The sequence below is a fragment of the Malus domestica genome, chromosome 06 (genome assembly GCF_042453785.1).
Source record: "Malus domestica chromosome 06, GDT2T_hap1".
Classification (NCBI taxonomy): Eukaryota; Viridiplantae; Streptophyta; class Magnoliopsida; order Rosales; family Rosaceae; genus Malus; species Malus domestica.
In genome coordinates this window covers 9838170-9851572 of record NC_091666.1, presented here as the reverse complement: position 1 = coordinate 9851572, position 13403 = coordinate 9838170, and positions in this window count along the sequence as shown.

The following is a 13403-nucleotide window of genomic DNA, read 5'->3' as shown; positions in this document are numbered from 1 at the left end:
ATTTTAACAAGAAGGTATTGGATCCGGATCTAACGATCCAAAGCATCCATCTATGACCAACTCGTAATTTATGTTTTAGAGGTATCTCAACTCAGTTGGGATTAGTCACTTCCTTGCAACCTTTTTGGGTTTTAAGCATCATTGTATTCTAAACAGTTAACACTACCATATCATCTCTACTATAGAGACAATCAATTAGATTACTATAATCCAATCATTGATTAATAAAGAACAATGTTTTGTCAAACAAAACATTCATCCATCTCTACTATAGTGACGGAATTAAATTCCTTAAAATTGGAATGTAAAGACAATCTTTGGTTTTTCCAATTTCTTTGGTAGTTCATATGAGGAAGTAAGTACTATCTGCTTTCGCAGAGATCTTTATTTTATTCACGTTCCGAATGTGAAGCACCTTTTTCTTCTCTCATATATCTTCTACTTCTTATTAGTCACACTTTTACAACGATTGTAAAACATAGTTACTAATACGGAATCAAGCATTCAAGTAGAAGAACCAACTGTTTTGAACTATTCAAGAACAATTTACAACACCTTCGAAAGATGTGTTCTTGACACTTGCAAGACATTTCTTGCAAATACCCATTCCAATGTCCATCCTTTCATAAAGAAAGTTTGTTCCCTTGGAGTTAATTTTATCTTCTTCATTTGACTTCTCCTTGGACTACAATAGTCATGGTCCCTAAACTCCCACTATCTCTCTTGAAACTTATTTCAATTGTGTTGTACACATCAAACATTTTGGAGAGCATGTGGTTATTGTTCACTACATAGTTTACAATAAACTTAGTGAACCATTAGGATAGGGACACATAGGTGAAGTCCTTGCCTAGTTTCCGTCTCGTTAAGTGGTTTAACACTTCAACACTCAATGATTCAAAATCATCATAAGTCAATGTTAATGGACTATTTTTGTCAACCAACCATTATGTTCTAAACATAATTACAAACTTTCAAGAGTTGTACAAGGCAACTCTCATTTCTTCATACAACAATTTGTAAGTGAAGAATCATGGCACATAAAGTGTCCATGCCATTGTGCTTTCTTCTTAAGTTCTTTGTTCATTTAACAAAGAAACAAGCACTAATGTTTGCATTGACTAAGGGTTGTTCAAAGCAACTCTTATTTCTTCATACAACGATTTGTAAGTGAAGAATTATGACATTAAAAGTGTTGTCCTCTTTATGATAGACCTTTTCTAACATATTCTTCTAATGATACATTATCAATAGGAAGATTGTGAGGAAGAGACTACTTAGGTACATTTACAAGCCATTAAAGACAATCTATGGTTTTGTAGTACCAAGTCCGGAAACTAAAGCTTTCGGCTTTTATTTGTCAAGTGTTGGATAGCGTTTGCAAATATATTGGTAAACAAATACATAACGAATATAAATTGATTGATTTTAAGCCATTTGATTCGGGTCTTTAAATCAAATAGCACCACCCACTATTTTTGGCAAATTCCATATCCCTCATTGGAATTCGAGAGTTTTGGATGAAACTCTTAGTAGGGTATGGGAGGCTCACTATTACCAAGCCCACCTCACAATGATATGATGTTGGCTAGCATTAATAATAATGAGAGAGTACGCTTACTCATTTGCAACTAATGCAAGTACCCATCTTATTTGGCCTCTAGAGAATGTCACCTCACAATGATATGATGTTGGCTCCATTGCACTTAGTTAAGTCATTCCCACCATGCTTAGTTCGTGAAGAGGTTCAAGAATAGCCTCACGATGATACGATGTCGGCCATCCTCGTTGCCTACACTCACCTCATCAAGTATGTATATAGACTCCTCCTGAGTATAAGCATGCACTTTGCACTCCCCCATGATAGGGTGAAGGCGGTGTACAAGTCATAAACGATTGGAGCTACCATGGTGGAAGGCCACGAAAGAGTGTTCAAAGCACTCTCACGCTTATCAACTTAATAATGGTTTGGTTGAGGGTTTTTAGGTCTCATCACATATAAACATTCATTTTAATCTATATTAAAACAATTTTGGTCCTATTACAACTATTGGTCCATATGATTGTTTTAGTTGTATTTAATACTCCCACTATGCTTATAAAACGGTTTTTAAAGCAAGAGTATATGATACTACTAACATAAACTTTGCATTCATTTGATGGACTATATAGTTGCCTTAGGGCCTTAGGATGACTATGAACCTTTGTTTAGATTCAACACGAGCCTTGTGTTGAATCTCGGTCTAGGAATGGTGATTGATTTTAGTTACGCGTTTAATCACATTAAGGCGTGTTGTCTTAGGGGCGTTGGATCCAACTACTTCATTTTCATGCATATCAAATAAAGCAAGAAAGAAGTACTTCAAAGTAAAGGTGAGCTTATGCTCATTACAACATTTGCATAAAACAAATTACCTTAAAGTAAAGAAGGGCTTATGCCCTTTTACAACATTTGATCAAATCAAATTACAACCAAAATCTAATCTACACATCCCCATGGTTCAAACAAATTTGAAACGGCCTATCACATAGCTCAATTATATTAGGCTTAGGTTCATAATCACCCCTTAATTAATTAACACTTTAACTAATTAAATTGAATGCAACATTTTCATTTGGTTTTTGTATCCATAAAATTGATTTAAATGGAGCTAAACAAAATGAAAATCCAATTCTCATTTAAAGAGACAAAACAATTTTGTTCTCTACCTAATTTGGGCCAATATGCAATAACCACAACTTTTGGGCCATAAAGCAATTAACCTCAACTTTTGGGCTATATTGCAAAACTTTTGGGGTCACTTTGTAAAGACACAAAAGTCCACTACTTCATGTAATTACACTAGAACCCAAAATTTAATCAATGCAAAAACTTCATTAAAGGAGCAAAACAATCTGTCCTTTAGCGTTTTTGGACCTAAACGTAAAAACGTAAACTTTTGGGCCAAAGTACAAATACACAAAAGTATCAAAACTTTATGTAATTGCATAAAAGACCCAAAATGATTAATTAATATGTTAATTAATCAAACGAATAAGTTCGTTAAAGCCCTCGGGATAGTTTGGGACCTTAAGGCCCAATGGGCTTCGAACGTCAAGCCCATTAACTTAAGTTGTATGACAACTTAATGAATAATGATTCACAAAGGCCCAATTAGTCCAAAATATCCTAATGGCCGGCCATATTTTTTAGGGTAGTGAACTTGGACTTATTTACAAGTTTGCCACTCAAATGAATAAAGGTATAAATATGACTTTATAGCCAAAATTCATTAAGGGTTTGTTTTGGAGAAAATTGGTGAGAACTTGTCTCTCCATTTCTCTCTAAAGAGGCCGGCCACCTTGGGGGGTGCATCTTGTAATCCCACTACTCCAAGGTCACTCATTTCTTCTCCAATCTCTCCTTGGTGAAGAGACTTAGAGGTTCTCAATTTTGGGAACTTGGAGAAACCTATTCATCCATCCAAATCCATAGATTTTAGATGCAAGGAATGAAGGCCCTCTCTTTGGGTGATTAGCCTTTGCTTATGCACAGAGGAATCTACAAAGGTACAATTTCAACTCACTTTGTTTTGAGTTGAGTTTTGGTTCACCAATCTACTAGGCTTTGAATTTCATGGGTAATGTTTTTTTTTTAAGTGCATGCAAGCATGATTCCGCCTTTAATTGTTAATTGCATGCTTATTGATGTTGCTTAAATGAACTTGTTTTCAAAAAATAATCCTTCACTTAAGGTCCAAAACTATCCCGAGGTCTTTAACGAACTTATTCGTTTGATTAATTAACATATGAATTAATCCTTGCCATAAATAAATGATTAAACCATTTAATCATTCTTACTCATCTCCATTGTTTCTTCAATCTCCACCTTACACGGTGTGCGATCCATTAGGTTCCTTTTAGCGAGGCAGTGGGCGATTAAAACCATTTTACATCGATTGTGAATTGAAACTTACTTTCAATTCTCCCTTTAGTGATTACACACGTTTAGGGCTTCCACAAACCATGAGTGACACCTTGCAGCATATCATGGTTACCCAAGCTAATCAGAAGAGGTAGAGAAAACCTATTCAGTTTGGGATTACAAATGCAATACGGTCTTTCTCTAATCTAATACTCCTGACCACATTGTTTGGTTTGATAGTTTATTTATTCATGTCTACTATCCAATGTGATTCGTGTGCTTATATGATTTCCTTGAATGTGATTCGGAACGCATTCCCAAATCTCATTCATACTCTGGCCAGAGATTCTAAATCATATCATAGAGTATTCTCCCTCAAACAGTTTGAAGGTTAGAGATCCCTTGTTGCGCATTCACTTGCCTCCATGGCTAAGTGGCTTAACCCCAACGATGCCGTGGACACTCCAATGGAATGACGTTTGACATAATCAAAGATCAAGGACTTAACCACAAGACAACTATGATGCCTCAGGTCAAAGGACTACTTTGCATTATCCCAACCATGAGTTCTCATGTGACATGAATATGAGAACTCTTCGTTGATCGCGTTCAGTGAACTCATTCTCTATTGAGCACCTACGTACTTGTCTTGATGTCACACACACCAATGACTCGAGACTAGTCACTCTCCCTGAGAGAAGACACAGTACGTACCGGTCTTAACGGACTGTCAATGCCCAATTGACAATCCTATGATCAGGAACATTTAGGATGTGTCTACGAAAGAATGGTCTCATGAATCTAACTTCATTAGATTGCATTCTCCCAATCACATATTCCTTGGACTTTATCGTTTAAGCATATAACATTTATATGAGGCGGCTCAAACAATAATCTTTGCCCTTTATATTAAACTAGATTAGTTTAACATGTGAAATGTCCGTAAAGTATCATCACATGATTGGTTTTAGGGCACATTTCCAGCAGGTCCTCCTTCTTCTCTTTGTTGCGGCACAAGGTGTGGTTTGATGGATGAGTGGTAAATTATGGTGGTGGATGGATATAGATGAGTTATGGTGAAGGGTGGATGCATTTATAGGCTAGGGAGAGTACCACCATCTAATTAAGGTGGTAGTGGTGTATGTTGTGGTAATGAGTGGATGTAATGGGTGTATTGGGTGAGTGTTTGGTAATGAGTGGATGTAATGGGTGTAGTGGATGAGTGTTTGGTAATGAGTGGATGTAATGGGTGTAGTGGATGGATGTTTGGTAATAAGTGGATGTAATGGGTGTAGTGGGTGAGTGTTTGGTAATGAGTGGATGGATGTTTGGAGTTGTAGGTCAACACACTTGCACACACACATGCTGATTTCTAGCCTTCAAATCTTCAAAAACGTCCATCCTTATGTCTCCATGCTTGCACTATCCAATCTTGGCCCAAAAATGCTCCAAAATGCTCCAAATAGCACTTTGTTGCTAACTTTGTTATTTGAACCTACAAACACACGAAAATAGCTTAAAATACATAATTGACTAAGAAATGACAACATAAATGCACAAGAACAAGTTAACTAAGTCGCATAAATATGCTCCTATCAGCAATCTATTTAATTTAATTAATTTCGTCCAAATCAATCCCCCCTTTAATTAAGTGTGTTAGATTAGTTAGAAACGTATTCAAATCTGTCCAATTTAGTGTTTTGAGTCTTACTAGTCTTAAATTCGTCCAAATAACTCTCTAGAGTTTGTTTTGAGTTAGTTTATTTGTTTTGTGCTGTTTTGAGTCATTTAAGTCAGTTTTAAGTCATAAGAGTCTTGTTTAGTGTTTTAGAGTTTAATTTGTGTAGATTAGCAGCCCTTCTAATCCTCGGCCTAAAACGATCCCTACTTTGATATACTACAATCATAGGGTTTTAATTTGAGTGTTTGAATATTTCACATTATGTCCATGCCTCATCCTTCATAAGTGGGTTTGGGGCTATACCAATTATCCTCGGGCATATTGTTTTCTACAGCTACAGGGACTTGAAAAGTCCATACAGGCCCCAAGGAGTACGCTCATCCCTTCTCGAAGAAAAGTTCATATGCAAGCCTGCCCGAGGGCGATGCAGACCATTGAGTAAGTGAAGGAAATATTTGTGAAAACTAGTTCATTTGAGCAACATCTATGCATGTTATTAACAATTAAAAGGCGAAATCATGCTTGTATGCACTCAAAAACAAAACTTAACCCATGAAATTCAAAGCCTAGTAGTTATGGTGAACTAAGACTCAACTCAAGAACAAAGTGAGTTGACAAATGTTATACCTTTGTTGATTTCTCTTTGCATAAGCAAAGGCTAATCACCCAAGAGAGAGGGCCTTCATTACTTACTTCTTGCTCCATGGATTTCTTGGAGGAGGATGGGTGAATGGATTCTCCAAGTTCCTAAAATAGAGAACCTCTAAGTCTCCATATCAAGGAGAGCATTGATGAAGAGATGAGTGACCTAGAGGAAGGAAGATTGCTAGCTATGTTCCTCTTAGGGTAAAATGGCTACAAAGTTGACATTATACCACCTCACAATGGAGTGGCAAACTTGCAATTAAGACAAGTTCACTGCCACTCTCTATATGGTTGGCCATTGTTCGTTATTTAGGCTTTGAAGCCCCTTGTGTTTTCAAGTTGTCATACAACTTGAGTTAATGGGCTTGACATTCAAATCCCATTTGGCCTTGCGGCCCCAAAGAAACCCGAGCTCTATAACGAACATGTTTGTTTGATTAATAAACATATTAATTAATCATAGCCATAAATAATGAAACCATTTAATTATCCTTAGTCATCTCCATAGTTTCTTCAGTCTCTACCTTACTCGGTGTACAATCCACTAGGTTCCTTTTAGTGAGGCAGTGGACGATTAGAACTCTTCAAATCGATTGTGTATTGAAACATACTTTCAATTCTCCCTTTAGCGATTACTCACCTTTAGGGCTTCCACAAACCATGAGTGACACCTAGCAGTATGTCATGGCTACCCAAGCTAATCAAAAGAGGTGGAGAACCTATTTAGTTTAGGATTACAATGCAATACGGTATTTCTCTAAGACAATACTCTTGACCGCATTGTTTGGTTTGATAGTTTATTCATGTCTACTATCCAATGTGATTCTCTTACTTATATGATTACTTTGAATGTGATTTGGAACGACTTCCCAAATCTCATTCATACCCTAGCTAGAGATTCTTAATCATATAATAGAGTATTCTCCCTCAAACGGTTTGAAGGTTAGAGATCCCTTGTTGCGCTTTCAGTTGCCTCCATGGCTAAGTGGTTTAACCCTAACTATGTCGTGGACACCGTCTGATAGAGTGACTTTGATATAGTCAAAGATTAAGGACCTAACCACAAGACAGCTATGATGCCTCAGGTTAAATGACTAATTTGCATTATCTCAACCATGAGTTTTCATGTGACATAAGTGTGAGAACTTTTTGTTAATTGTGTTCAGTGGACTCATTCTCCATTGAGCACTTACATGCTTGTCTTGATGTTAGTCACACCAATGACTCGAGACCATTCACTCTTCCTAAGAGAAGACATAGCACATACTGATCTTAACGGACTGTCAATGCCTAATTAGGAACCCAATGATCATGAACATTTAGGGTATATATACAAAAGAGAATGGTCTCATGAATCTAACTTCTTTAGATCACATTCTCCCAATTACATATTCCTTGGACTTATCGTTTAAGCATATAACATTTATATGAGACGGCTTTGAACAATAATCTTTGCACTTTATATTAAACTAGATTAATTTAACATGTGAAATGTTTGTAAATTATCATCATATGATTGGCTTTAGGGCACATTTCCAACAATCTCCCACTTGCACTATAGCCAATCAGCTTGGGCATCAGTGATGATACTTCTTATGAATTCATTTCAAAAATGGCTGAGTAGTAGGCCTAGACAATAGATATCTATATGTTATCCATAGACGCAACCTTGAGAACAATGATGTCAACTTTATACATGATTCTTAATGATGTGGTTCAGTCTCTCATTTGAGTTCAGATCTTGATGAGACCTTGATTCCTTGGCTTCAGCTATCGGCCCATTAGTGTCTGTTGGAAATGTGCTCAAAACCAATCATATGATGATACTTTACGGACATTTCACATGTTAAACTAATATAGTTTAATTTAAAGGGCAAAGATTATTGTTTGAAGCCAGCTCATATAAATGTTATACGCTTAAACGATAAGTCCAAGGAATATGTAATTGGGAGAATGCGATCTAAAGAAGTTAGATTCATGAGACATTATCTTTCATATACATATCCTAAACGTTCATGATCATAGGATTGCTGATTGGGCATTGACAGTCCGTTAAGATCAGTACGTGCTATGTCTTCTCTTAGGGAGAGTGACTAGTCTCGAGTCTTTGGTGTGACTGACACCAAGACAAGTACGTAGGTGCTTAATAGAGAATGAGTTCACTGAATGAGATCACCAAGGAGTTCTCATACTTATGTCACATGAGAACTCATGGTTGGGATAATGCAAAGTAGTCTTTTAACCTGAGGCATCATAATTGTCTTTTGGTTAGATCCTTGATCTTTGACTATGTCAAAGTCACTCCATCCGAGGGTGTCTACGGCATAGTTGGGGTTAAGCCACTTAGCTATGAAGGCAAGTGAATGTGCAACAAGGGATCTCTAACATTCAAACTGTTTGAGGGAGAATACTCTATGATATGATTAAGAATCTTTGGCCAGAGTATGAATGAGATTTAGGAAGTCGTTCCAAATCACATTCAACGTAATCATATAAGTAAATGAATCACATTGGATAGTAGACATGAATAAACTATCAAACCAAACAATTTAGCCAAGAGTATTGTATTAGAGAAAGACCGTATTGCATTGTAATCCTAAACTGAATAGGTTCTCCACCTCTTCTGATTAGCTTGGGTAACCATGACATACTGCTAGGTGTCACTCATGGTTTGTGGAAGCCCTAAACATGTATAATCACTAAAGGGAGAATTGAAAGTAAGTTTCAATTCACAATCGATTTGAAAGAGTTTTAATCGCCCATTGCCTCGCTAAAAGGAACCTAATAGATCGTACACCATGTAAGGTTGAGATTGAAGAAACAACAGAGATGAGTAAGGATAATTAAATGGTTTAATTATTTATGGCTAGGATTAAATAATATGTTAATTAATCAAACGAATAAGTTCGTTATAAACCTCGGGTTAGTTTTGGGCCGCAAGGCCCAATGGGAATTGAATGTCAAGCCCATTAACTCAAGTTGTATGACAACTTGAAATCACAAAGGGCATGAAAGCCCAATGAACCCTTAATGGCCGGCCATATAGAGAGGGGTAGTGAATGTGGTTTAATTGCAAGTTTGCCACTCCATTGTGAGGTGGTATAAAGGCAACTTTATAGCCATTTCATCCTTAGGGTTTCTTTTGGAGCAAAGATGAGAACACAAGCTCCCTTTTCTCTCTAAGAGGCCGGCCACCCTAGAGGATTTTAGCTAGCAATCTTACTTCCTCTAGGTCACTCATCTCTTCTTAAAGTCCTACCTTGGTGTGGAGACTTAGCGGTTCTCAACTTTGGGAACTTGGAGAATCGTTTCAACCATCCTTATCTAAGAAATCCATGGAGTTAAGAATTAAGGAATGAAGGCCCTCTCCTTGGGTGATTAGCCCTTGCGTATGCAAAGAGGAATCAGCAAAGGTATAAAATTTCTCAACTCACTTTGTTCTTGAGTTGAGTCTTGGTTCACATAACTACTAGGCTTTGAATTTCATGGGTAATGTGTTGTTTTGAGTGCATACAAGCATGATTCCGCCTTTAATTGTTAATTGCAAGCCATAGATGTTGCTCAAATGAACATGTTTTTCACAAAATTTCTTTCAGGCTACACCTTCTCAAATAAGTAATGGCCCAAATTCCACTCCCTGGACCACCTAAAGGCTAACATAGCTGTTTTTTGGGTTCAAGCTCATGGTATCCCTCACTATCTATGCATAGTGAAAGACACGTTGTGGCTAGGTGGAAAAATCGGTGTTGTTCTTGAGGTGGAGGACCCAGTTGAGGCCGTGGGTTTCTAAGAATGAGGGTTGATGTTAATGTCCTTTGACCACGATACCTTCACCAAAGAATAGCACATTAACTGTTCACCTCCGCTATGAGGGTCTGAGGGACTTTTGCTATAGATGTTGAGGACTGGGTCATTCAAGGGGTTGCATATGGGAAACCAAGTTATATGTGACTAGAGAAAATAAGTATGGGGAGGATTTACGAACTCTGTAAGTTCATCGGTCTCCACTCTTCTTTTTCCACCACACTCCTACCCTAAAGCCTTACCTGGCACTAACGAATTGCACTGGCATTGAAAATGGGATGACAAGGGGGGTTTCTATGGTATTGCTGACGAGTCAAGGGAATCGCCCACTCATATAATTTACGGACATTTCACATGTTAAACTAATCTAGTTTAATATAAAGGGCAAAGATTATTGTTTGAAGCCATCTCATATAAATATTATATGCTTAAATGATAAGTCCAAGGAATATGTAATTGGGAGAATGTGATCTAAAGAAGTTAGATTCATGAGACCATTCTCTTTCGTATACATATCCTAAATGTTCCTGATCATAGGATTGCCAATTAGGCATTGACAATCCGTTAAGATAAGTACGTGCTATGTCTTCTCTTAGGGAGAGTGACTGGTCTCGAGTCATTGGTGTGACTGACACCAAGACAAGTACGTAGGTGCTCAATAGAGATTGAGTCCACTAAACGCGATCAACAAAGAGTGCTCATACTCATGTCACATGAGAACTCATGGTTGGGATAATGCAAAGTAGTCCTTTGACCTGAGGCATCATAGTTGTCTTGTGGTTAGGTCCTTGATCTTTGACTATGTCAAAGTCACTCTGTCAGAGGGTGTCCACGACATGGTAAGGGTTAAGCCACTTAGCCATGGAGGCAAGTGAATGGGCAACAAGGGATCTCTAACCTTCAAACCGTTTGAGGGAGAATACTCTATGATATGATTAAGAATCTATGGCTAAAGTATGAATGAGATTTAGGAAGTCGTTCCAAATCATGTTCAAGGTAATCATATAAGTAAATGAATCACATTGGATAGTAGACATGAATAAACTATCAAACCAAACAATGTGGTCAAGAGTATTGTATTGTATTGTAATCCTAAACTGAATAGGTTCTCCACCTCTTCTGATTAGCTTGGGTAACCATGACATACTGCTAGGTGTCACTCATGGTTTGTGGAAGCCCTATTTGTGTATAAACACTAACGGGAGAATTGAAAGTATGTTTCAATTCACAATCGATTCGAAGAGTTCTAATCGCCCTCTACCTCGCTAAAAGGAACTTAATGGATCGTACACCGTGTAAGGTAGAGATTGAAGAAACAACAAAGATGAGTAAGAATAATTAAATGGTTTAATTATTTATGGCTAAGATTAATTAATATATTAATTAATCAAACGAATATGTTCGTTAAAAACCTCAGGTTAGTTTTGGGCCACAAGGCCCAATGGGATTTGAATGTCAAGCCCATTAACTCAAGTTGTATGACAACTTGAAAACACAAAGGGCTTGAAAGCCCAATGAACCCTGAAGGCTGGCCATATAGAGAAGGATAAGGAACTTGCCTTAATTGCAAGTTTGCCACTCCATTGTGAGATGGTATAAAGGCAACTTTATAGCCATTTCATCATTAGGATTTTCTTTTGGAGAAAAGATGGGAACACAATGCTCTCCTTTTCTCTCTAAGAGGCCGGCCACCCTAGGGAGAGATTACTAGCATTTAAATCTTCCTAGGTCACTCATCTCTTCATCAATGCTCTCCTTGGTGTGGAAAAATTAGAGGTTCTCTATTTTGAGAAATTGGAGAATCCTTTCAACCATCCTCCTCCAAGAAATCCATGGAGCTAGGAAGCAAGGAATGAAGGCCCTCTCCTTGGGTGATTAGCCTTTGCTTATGCAAAGAGGAATCAACAAAGGTATAAGATTTCTCAACTCACTTTTCTCTTGAGTTAGGTCTTGGTTCACCCAACTACTAGGCTTTGAATTTCATGGGTAAAGTTTTGTTTTTGAGTGCATACAAGCATGATTCCGCTTCTTAATTGTTAATTGCATGCATAGATGTTGCTCAAATGAACTTGTTTTCACAAATTTTTCCTTCACTTTCTAGTTGGAATCGAATGGAGAGTTCGTAAATGAACTTTCCCATCCAAACAACATTGTTGTAAGCTTTTATATGGCGATATATTTTGCATGCATGGTGGAACACACTAAAGTTATTACTTTTATCGTTTCCACCCAATTATCTCTTTATTCATAATAAAGAGATATCCAATTATCTCTTCATTCAAAATGAAGAGACATCCAATGATGGATATGATATTAGGTTCATAATCTAATACATTTATGCTTCCATTGCGTTACTCTAATTCTTCCTCATTCTTGAGGAATCTATCCCTTAGTATTTCTTAAATACTTAAGGACTCACTTGACACTTGCCATGGTTCTAATCCTAGGCTTGCACTGATATCACCTTGTACCGATCTTGACACAACTCATATCAATGTTTTTCGTACAATATGAAATACGTAAATCACCTTTCTGCATATGCATAAAGGATTCTATTTACGCTTTATGCTTCTTTGGGAGTCAAAAGGGTACATTCCCTTTTAGAATAGCAACTCCCAGTCTAATTGGAATTGTCCTTTCATTTGAAGTTTATCATTCAAGAAACTTCCTACATCTATCGTCTATCAATAGGGATCGAGATAATCCAATTATATCTTGAAATCTATCATTATAGATTTCCATCCCATGTATATAGACTATGTCTCCCATATTCATTCTATCATTATAGAATGTTTAAAGTCATAACTTTAACGAAGAAGAATTCCTTTCATTTCCAAAATTAATATCATATTGTAAACACGGAAATTCCTGCGATGAACAAGACAAGAACACGTGTACAAAATAATATTTGTATTAATGATTTAGGGGTTACAATCTCTTCTACAAATTTAGCCTCTGATTCTATCTTTGTAATGGGTAGATTTGATGTTGTTGATCCAAAGGGTCGTCGGGGCTTGATCTTTAGGATGAACGGATGATGAATGATGAACACTTTCTTCAAAGGCCTTCGGGGCTTGATCTTGAATTAGTGAAAGTTCTTCAAGGGCCGTTGGGGCTTGGTCTTGAAGGAGGATTTTGATTCTTCGGGATTTGTTTGAGCGCTTTAGAGTTTCGAGGCTGCAAGGCTTTGGTGTGATGTGAATTGGTAATGAATTGGTCCCCCAAAATGAATGCCTTGGCTTCCTATTTATAGAATTCCAAAACTTGATTTTTTGGAGTTAAATAATCAGATGAAATAAATCATTTCGGCCAAGTGTTGACACGTGTCATGTTTGATGACTTTTCTGATGATTCCCAATTTTTTCGTTG